Source organism: Arachis ipaensis, chromosome B08 (assembly GCF_000816755.2).
Source record: "Arachis ipaensis cultivar K30076 chromosome B08, Araip1.1, whole genome shotgun sequence".
NCBI lineage: Eukaryota > Viridiplantae > Streptophyta > Magnoliopsida > Fabales > Fabaceae > Arachis > Arachis ipaensis.
In genome coordinates, this window is record NC_029792.2 from 15,926,101 (window position 1) to 15,935,197 (window position 9,097).

At 33.1% G+C, this 9,097-nt stretch overlaps 1 long non-coding RNA gene across 5 annotated transcripts; it reads left to right on the forward strand.

Annotated features, from left to right (window-relative positions):
* Positions 4,597-8,492, forward strand: LOC110265759. Of its 5 annotated transcripts, none has more exons than XR_002352078.1 (8): positions 4,597-5,710; positions 6,141-6,215; positions 6,310-6,426; positions 6,512-6,634; positions 6,833-6,934; positions 7,092-7,208; positions 7,700-7,848; positions 8,240-8,492. It is a non-coding gene; the product is annotated as an uncharacterized LOC110265759 (long non-coding RNA). The 5 variants fall into 5 exon arrangements; XR_002352076.1 differs by having other exon boundaries at positions 4,599-5,400; positions 5,605-5,710; positions 6,512-6,934; XR_002352075.1 differs by having other exon boundaries at positions 6,512-6,934.

Genomic DNA, 9,097 nt, shown 5'->3' on the forward strand with positions numbered 1-9,097 from the left:
GAATCGTCAACTACATCAGAGACTTTATCCCAGATGTGACCAAACACACCAGCCAGCTGTCAAAACTCCTAAAAAAGAAGCCCCTACCATGGGGACCTGAACAAACCACAGCTGTCAAAACCCTGAAGAAGATAGCACAAGACCCCCCACCTTTAAAGATTCCCAGCACAGGAAAAAGAATATTGCAGACAGATGCTAGTGATGAATTCTGGGGAGCTGTGCTACTTGAAGAGATTGATGGGACAAGACACTATTGCGCGCATGCTAGTGGACAGTTCAAAGAATCTGAAAAACATTACCATGCCACTTACAAAGAGATTCTTGCTGTCAAAAGAGGGATAGAAAAATTCAATTTCCACCTCAGTTCTTATCATTTCACTGTGGAAATGGATAACACCTCTTTCCCATCAATGCTAGAAATCAAGAAAAAAATCCTGCCAGACTCTCAATTGCTAAGATGGAAGGACTGGTTCTCTCGCTATAAATTCGAAGTAAGGCACATCAAAGGACACCAAAACACACTTGCAGATTTCCTATCTAGGCCAACCAAAGAACCACCCCCCAAACCAGTAGAATCACTCCCTAAACCAATCCATTACATTTGTACCATGAGCTCCTACAACCCTTCATACACCATCCCATTTCCTGATTGTCCACTTCGTAATAACCCATACAGAAGAAAAATTGGCCCTTTTCCTTTCAAAGCAAGACCCCAGACAGTGTTTCAAATAGTCTGTCTAGCCAGGCAAACTTTGTTCTACTGGTTACACCAGCTTCTTACCATAACCCAAATACATCCAAATCCAAAGTACTTTGACATGGATACCCCTTTTTGCACTATACCAATAATCCAAGGACCTATACCAGAAGAGATGATGTGGTATATCTGGGCTCTGTCTTCCCTATATCCATGTGCTATTATAATACCACTCTTCCCAGTATATCACATTCTGTGTAACAGTACTCAAGCCCAGTCTCATCTAGTCAGGTTATTTGCTATGTATGCACCACTTGGAGCATGGAGAGGAATGTTATATAACATGATCGAGCAGCACCAATTATGGGATAAACCCTCCAGGACAAAGCGGAAATTCTGTTGTTTTGTCACCCTACAGAGAGATTATTTTACTGGATGTAAGGCACATACTGTGAATGCACATACCATGAACAAGATCGAAATTGTTGGATACTCTACCATATGGCCCACAGATGAAAAGACAGTCCTGAATGCCTTGGCCAAATACCTTTGTCAACTTTGGCAACCTGGACTATATGGAGAAAAAGATGTAGTTGAAGGACTCCCATTTCAATCGGATGTCCCACCGATAACTCTCCAAGAGTTTCAGTCCAGATTTATAACTTCAGGAATAATCAACCAGTTTGGACAATACTCCTTTTATGCTCCAACGGACCAGCCCAGTACGACCACACAAGCTCCAAGCAGATATTCTGGAGAAGATCTGAATTCTGAAGATCCAGGTGGAAGAGTGTATGCTTTACCACCAAGCCCAACTAGAATTGATGCAGGAATACCCGATGATGCTGAAGGCCCAAAATCAGACCCATATGACCCATATCTGCAAGATGCCCAAGATCCAAATGAAGAAAACACTGAAGACCCGTTTCTCTACCTCCAAGACCCAGATACGGATTTCAGAGCTGTCAATCTAGCTTCTGATTCATCCTTCTCAGACGGTGATGGGACCCTACCAGAAGACTATTTCAAACCGTCTCTTTATTAGAACACTGCTGTTTCCACTATGTATAATTATGAGTGTGCTAGAATAAAGTGACCACAGTCACATGCTTAGAAAATGCCAAAAAAGATAAGGCTTATCCTTATCCTCCAGGTGGCATTGTATGATAGGCTTGTTTAGATATCAATTGAATTATTTTTTATCTTTTGAAAAAGTATTACTAAATTTTTTATAAAAAGTTTGGGGGCCATGGCCCCCCTTGTCTGAACTAAGCTCCACCACTGGTTTATTGGGTCGTTGTTGTTGTTTAAGTTGTATTAGGCACTCTTAATTTGAGTAATGTAAGGTTGGTTAAGTCAATGAATGTTGACATGTTTGTTTAGTGTACTAAATTCATCTAAGTAAGTCCATTTATTTTATATGTTTAATTGAATCACTTTTATATGTTTGTTTATGTATTTACACTACCTAACATGTAAACCTTGGGAAGCTAGGGAGTTTACGTTGAAGCCATTCTCTTCATAAACCGTGTGAAGCTAGGAGGGTTTATGTTCAACGAATTCTCTTCATAAACCGTGGGAGGCTACTACGGTTTATATAATAGTAAAAATGCACATGTGCGTAACAAGTTTTCATTTTGTGTATTTAGGTAAAGGATTCACTCAATTTATTTATTTGAGTAAATTGCCCGAAAAAACTCTTTACTTTGATTTTATAAATTATATGAAAGATAAATTTTATTTTAATGATTTAGTATATATAACAACTTATTAGAATAAATTAATTGAATAAACCTATATCAATATGATAAATTTAACCCCTTTTTTGTATTATTCTCAATTTTTTTATACTTTTAGATGATATAAGATAACTTTAACTAATTTTTTAGGCCACAAAAAAAATTACTCCAATATTAAAGAAGGCTGAATTTTATGTACCTTTTTTAAAATAAAGGGTAAATTATCCTTGTGATATATACAATAATTATTGATAAATTATTCTTTTATTAGAATTCTAACATTCACGTTATCTTCTCTTTTCTTTATGTTTCTCTTAAAATTTAATATCAGTGTCATTTTCATCATTTTCACTAAATACACCTCTTTCCTAATTTAAAAATAAAAACTAATGCATTGGTGGGAGCATATTAAATTATTATATTATCACCAAAAATATTAAATTATCGTTCAGATAACAATAAGACAAAATAAAATAAGTATTTTAATATTTGCATTTGCCTTAAATATTAATTAATTATTTTATTATTCATGCCATTAATTACCTACAAGAATTTTATTTATGGTGCAAATTTATATCTGTCATACAAATCTCTTGCTTCTCTCCGAACGTAATATCTTTTAATACAAAAAAAAATCTTAGAAAGAAGAGAGCTGAAAAATTGATAGTTGTACTTGTTGAAATTGAAGATTAAAAACGTAAGAACAAGTTCAAAATCCTATCTTAATTGATTGGAAATGGTGATTCGATTTGAAAGGAATTAAAATTTTAAAATTGGAGAAGAAGTGTATTTGATAGAAATGATGAAAATGACACTGTTATTAAATATCAAGCTAAGAAAAATATAGCGTCAATTAAAAAGAAAAGAAAAAATAACGTAAATTTTAAAATTCTAATAGAAAGATAATTAATGATCATTGTATATATGATAAAAGATAACTTACCTTTTATTTTAGAGAGAATACCATAGAATTCATCTTAAAGAAGAACCCATTACTTTGACCCAATCCACATAACTTAAGCCATTCATATTTAAGCCACGCTGACAACCATACTACCAGAGTCAAAAACAACATTTCGAACCTTTCTTTTTGGGTTAACGAAGCAGCAGGAGTAGTCCTCACCGTGTTCAAAATTACATGATTAATTTAAAAACATGTATTTTTTAATGATAATGTCTCACAAAAACATAATAGAAATTAAAACCTGAAAAGGAAAAGAAAGGCTAACCGCAATACCAACCTATTCTTATCAACTATCACAAACTTTTAATAACTACCTGTACTCTTAACAGTAATTAACAGTTAAATGGATTTTTTCATATAAGATAAGTTGTTTGAAAATTGAGTTTAAATAATATAAGAATAAATAAATGATTCAATAAGTATATATATTGACCATTATTATACAACATATCTAACTGATGAGCTCTTGAATTTTGATTTGTTTTTAGTTTGAGCAACAAAGGGTTCATGTTGCTTCCGCAGTTGAATGTGGCATGAAGCAATATGACATTTTACAAGAAGAGGTCTGCAAACTCATTCATAAGGAAATTGAACACTTTTGGAAGGATATAAACGAAGTATGCCTCATGATAAAGAATATTCCAAATCCTGTGCTTGATTCTATTCTTAATTTGGCATGCATAATTGAGTTTATATATGTAAATTTTGAGGATAAATACACACATAGAAAATTATTGAAAGATTACGTAGTTGCACTTATTTGTATTCTAGTTGTGTATGTAAAAGTTGATTGCATCGTGTTGTAACTGTTGTTAATTCCGTATTAATTATGCATCATTATTTTTTTGGTTTAGTGGCATTATTTTTAGATAACTATTTTTGATATGCATATAGTTTTAGGAAACTATGATTATGATGACCAAAATAGTTATAAAACTTTGAAAATACTAAAACAATATAACTAAAATTAAGATCATATTTTTTTTAATTTTAAAAATCCTAAATTCTAACCCTATAACGACACAAAGAAAAAAAGGGTTAGAATTTATGGTTCTTAAAATAAATATATATAGAGTAAAGTATCGTTTTTGTCTCCAACGTTTGGGGTAAGTCCTATTTGAGTCCCTAACGTTTAAATCGTCCTACATTACAAAAAATGTTGGTTAAAATGACGCTTATATTATGGCGGTTGTATGTAACGCCATAATTTTTGTTAATTTCGGCAGAAATTAAGGCCTGCCATATTATTCCGGTGATTGGTGGCGGTTTTTGTAGAATACGGTGGTTTAAAATCGCCATTATCTTTAGTCTTTCTTAAAGACTTAGAGGTGATGTTGTTGTGCATAAGAGAGGATGAGAATAAGAGTAATGTTGCGAATGAGAGAATGAGTGTGACGAACCTAACCCTAGTTTTCTGCCGCCGTTCATCTTCTCACCACTGCTCAGCTCCAAGTTGCCGTAAGCAACGTTATCATTGTTGTTGCCTTTGGCGGAGGTTCTAGATCTGCTTCTCTGGCTTCGATTTGAGGTTTTATCGCTGTCGTTCATCTCCGCCGCCATTCATTTGCTCGGCACCGCTCAGCTCCAAGTTGCCGTAAGCAATGTTATCGTTGTTGCTGTCTTTGGCGGAGGTTCTAGATCTGCTTCTCTGGCTTCGATTTGAGGTTTTATCGCCGCTGTTCATCTCCTCGCTGCCGTTCATCTGCTCGTCGCCGTTCATCTCCTCACCGCCGCAAGCAACAGCGTTGATGTTGCCTTCCGTGGAGCTTCTGCGATCTAATTTTTTGCTTTGATTTGAGGGTTTGCTTTTTGTTCACAACCGTTCATCATCTCCTCGCTGCCGCAAGCGACGCCGTTGTTTCTCTCTCTGGCGGAGCTTCTGAGATCTAGTCTTTTGGCTTCAATTTGCATATTCAATATGGTTCTCTAGTTGTGAAGCTATAGTTGCTGCCTCCAACTAAGCTTGTATGATTTGGTTCTACCATCCATATCAATTCACAGTAATCTACTTCATCTTCTTTTTTTGATTTTCGTCCTCCATACGATTAAAATAGTGTTAACTAATTTAAATTACATGATTAATGTGCAATTAATTGATGATTACCTTACGAATAACTAAACACCAAAGCGATTACGCAAGTGATCGTTGAAGAGAATTAATTATTTAATTAATTAATTAAAGAAATTATGGCGGAGGACATTAGATTCTTCGAGCTGAACACAGGTGCCAAGATACCTTCTGTTGGATTAGGAACTTTTGAGGCTGAAAATTCTGGAGCCTTGGCCAAAGCAGTTACCACCACTATCAAGGTACACTCACATTTGTTTTTCTATTTTTATAGTTTTGTTAAACCATTACAATTTTACAGTTTTGATTATTGTATTATAAGTAGAAGAGCTAACCCTAGAGGTGGATGATTATTAATTTTGATTATAATTATTGTGTTTGACATGTCAAGTTGGATACAGACATATCGATTGTGCTTCATCTTACGGCAATCAAGTAGAGTTAATAATCATTAGTTTACTGAATGATTATGAATTTATGATCTTACCTCTTACTTGTATATGTTCTGTTATTTATAGATTTTTGACTTAATCTTAATTTTTGCTTATGTTAGCTGGTGAATTTGTTTATCTTTGGTAAAGTGAAGTGCTCGATGTGTTTGTTAATGTTTGCTAGTAAAGTTCTTACTTTGAAAATAAAAATAAAATAAAATTGGAATCTTGGTCTCTGTAGATTGGTTCTGCTCTCAAGAATCTTTTTGATAAGTTGAGATCTCAATAGCTTGACATACATTATTCAATTCCAAAGGTAGTTACTGCTATATTCTTCCCTTGTCAGTTTCTTTGTGTTCCAAGTTCTTTTGCTTTGCTTATAGTTTTAACTTTACTTGATGGCATTTTAGACAATGCTCCAGAAAAGGATATTTGGTCATGGTGGTGTGATGATATCTGGTCTTGATTCATCTGTTTCAAATGACGAACTTAAGCATATTTTTGGATTATATGGAGAAATTAAAGAAGTAAGTTTTAATTCTGGTTTTTCACCTTTTTTGCATCATGTGTCCAAGAATTATTTTGGCATTAGTAATTATTGTGTAATGGCAGATCTATGAATCTCTTGAAGTGAATCATGTGAAATTCATCGAGTTCTATGATGGGAAGCAAATCAAGCTTGAACATGGCCATCCTAGAATTGCTTTGTATTGGCTCGGGGCTGGTGCTATGCAGGTAGTACTAATATTTTTCTCTGAACTGTTATTACCTTTTAGATATATCACTATATTTTATAATGTATTCAGTAGTTTGCTTTCTCAATTCTTGTACCGGTTGTGAGATGTGAGATAAGGTAGCATTTGGTTATTTTTGTAGCACGTGTACAAACTCTATAGCTTGTAACCAAATCCTAACTCATTCAAAATGTTTTAGATTATAGCTTCAGATCTTGTAACCAAACCCTGAGTTCTATAAGTGTGAATCAAGTTGATCCTTCTGTCACCAATCACTACAAAAGGGGGTTTTCTAAGAAAGGTATATTATTATCTTTCTACTCAAATATAGTCAAAAGTGTGGCACTCTATAAATCGTTGTAAGTTTAAATTCCAAATTTTGTGGTTCAGCTCTCTTATATGTAAGTTTAAATTGTATGTTGAATTGTATGTCTCAGTTAAATTGTATGTGGAAATAGGAATAAAAGGTGGTTACGACTTTCAGTGCACCCAACTACTGTTACCGATGTGGGAACATGGCTTCCATATTGGAGGTTGATGATTGCAAGGGCCACACATTTATCCAGGTCATCTTGGTAAGGAACCTACCACATTTTTTGTTCTTAAATCAGTACTTCAATAATATTGGTTATTGGATGTTCAAATAATATTATTTATTTAGATTAATCAAAATTTAAGGACTTAACAATGAGATTAACAAATCGGGCATAATTAGTAAGTTATCATTTTAATTAATAAGCCAACTGCATTACTCAAGTACTTATAAATGTGAATAATTTAACAAGGAATTGCCGTTAGCACAGATATCTTCTTTATAAATTACATATTTTTTGAGTAATATATTCTAAATCGATTTTTAAGATTTTTTTTAAATATTTTAATTTTAATTTTTAATAAATTTTAATTACTAAATTATTTTTTAATAATTAATTAATAATAAGTGCTTAGCTTGTGACCTAGTGTTAATAATTATTCTCGTTAAGAACATATATTAATGAAACCTCGGCTTGACTATCCAAATAAATAAGTATAGCTATCATATTCATCTTTTTTGGATGTACTTTAGGTTGGTGCAAGAGACATTTTCTGGCATTTTTGGATGTACTTTAGCTATCATATTAAAATTAGAAAACCAATTTACACTACAGAGGAGGAAGAATTTTCGTTGCTGTCATTGAAGACTTGCTGGCAAAAGGAATGAGAAATACTCAAAATGTAAGCAACATTATTTATTTATGTTCCAAATGATTGGGGTTCACTAATTGAAAATTGTAAGTATGCAAGAGACCATTTTTGGATGTACTTTAGCTATCATATTAAAATTAGAAAACCAATTTACACTACAGAGGAGGAAGAATTTTCGTTGCTGTCATTGAAGACTTGCTGGCAAAAGGAATGAGAAATACTCAAAATGTAAGAAATGTAAGCTTGATTTTATTGTCTAAATGGACCGTGTTATTTTTGCACATATAAAAATATTGGCAACAATTTCTTTTTCTTTTTTTATTTATAGATTTTGTATTTTGTTCATTGCAGGTATTCTTTCTCATTTGTTTCAGGTATCTCCTCCATTCTCTTATAATAAGTTTTGGTAGTTTGGTTTCAGGCTACAAGGTAAAAGAAACAGCGAAGTTAGGTCCTGTCAGAGAAGCCTACGAATTCGAAGGGTACTATATATTAGGTGGAGCCATCATAATTCAATAATTCATGATTTTTATGATAAAGATTTGATTTATCTTTAGCTACATGTTATGTTAAGAATTAAAAAATCATGTTATATTTGATACTTTATTTGTATAGGAGTTATAGGAGTTATTACTTTTGATTTTCAATACTAAAATATTATATATTATGTTTAATACTTTATTTGAGTTACGTAATATTTTGTTTATAAGTTATGATTTATTGTCATTGTGAAATTTAAACAAAAAATTGTTTGTTTAACCTAGTAAAAACGACGGTTAAAACTCATATGCAGATAAAAGTGTATGCTAATTTAAACGATAAAAAATGTCACTTTTATCTGGTAAAAACGACGGCTTGTAACTGCCATTTTAAACAATTAAAATGCATTTTAACTTGGAAAAAATGGTGGTTTTAAACTACCATTTTTAAACAATAAATATTGCCGTTTTAAACAACGAAATGCCATTTTAACCAACAAAAAGATGCTGTTTTATTTGGAAATAACGGCGGTTTGAACTGCCATTTTAACCCAACTCAAAAACCGCCGTTTTAACCAGGTAATTGTGGCGGTTTGAAACTGCCGTTTTAACCAACCAAAAATGCCATTTTATCTGAAAATAACGGCGGTTCAAACCGCCGTTTTAACCCAACTCAAAAACCGCCGTTTTAACCAGGTAATTGTGGCGGTTTTTCGAAAACCGCCGTAATAACCAAATGGCGCTTCAAATTATGGCGATTTTTCTTGAGCGCCGTTCAAGGTAATAATGGCAGTTCAAAA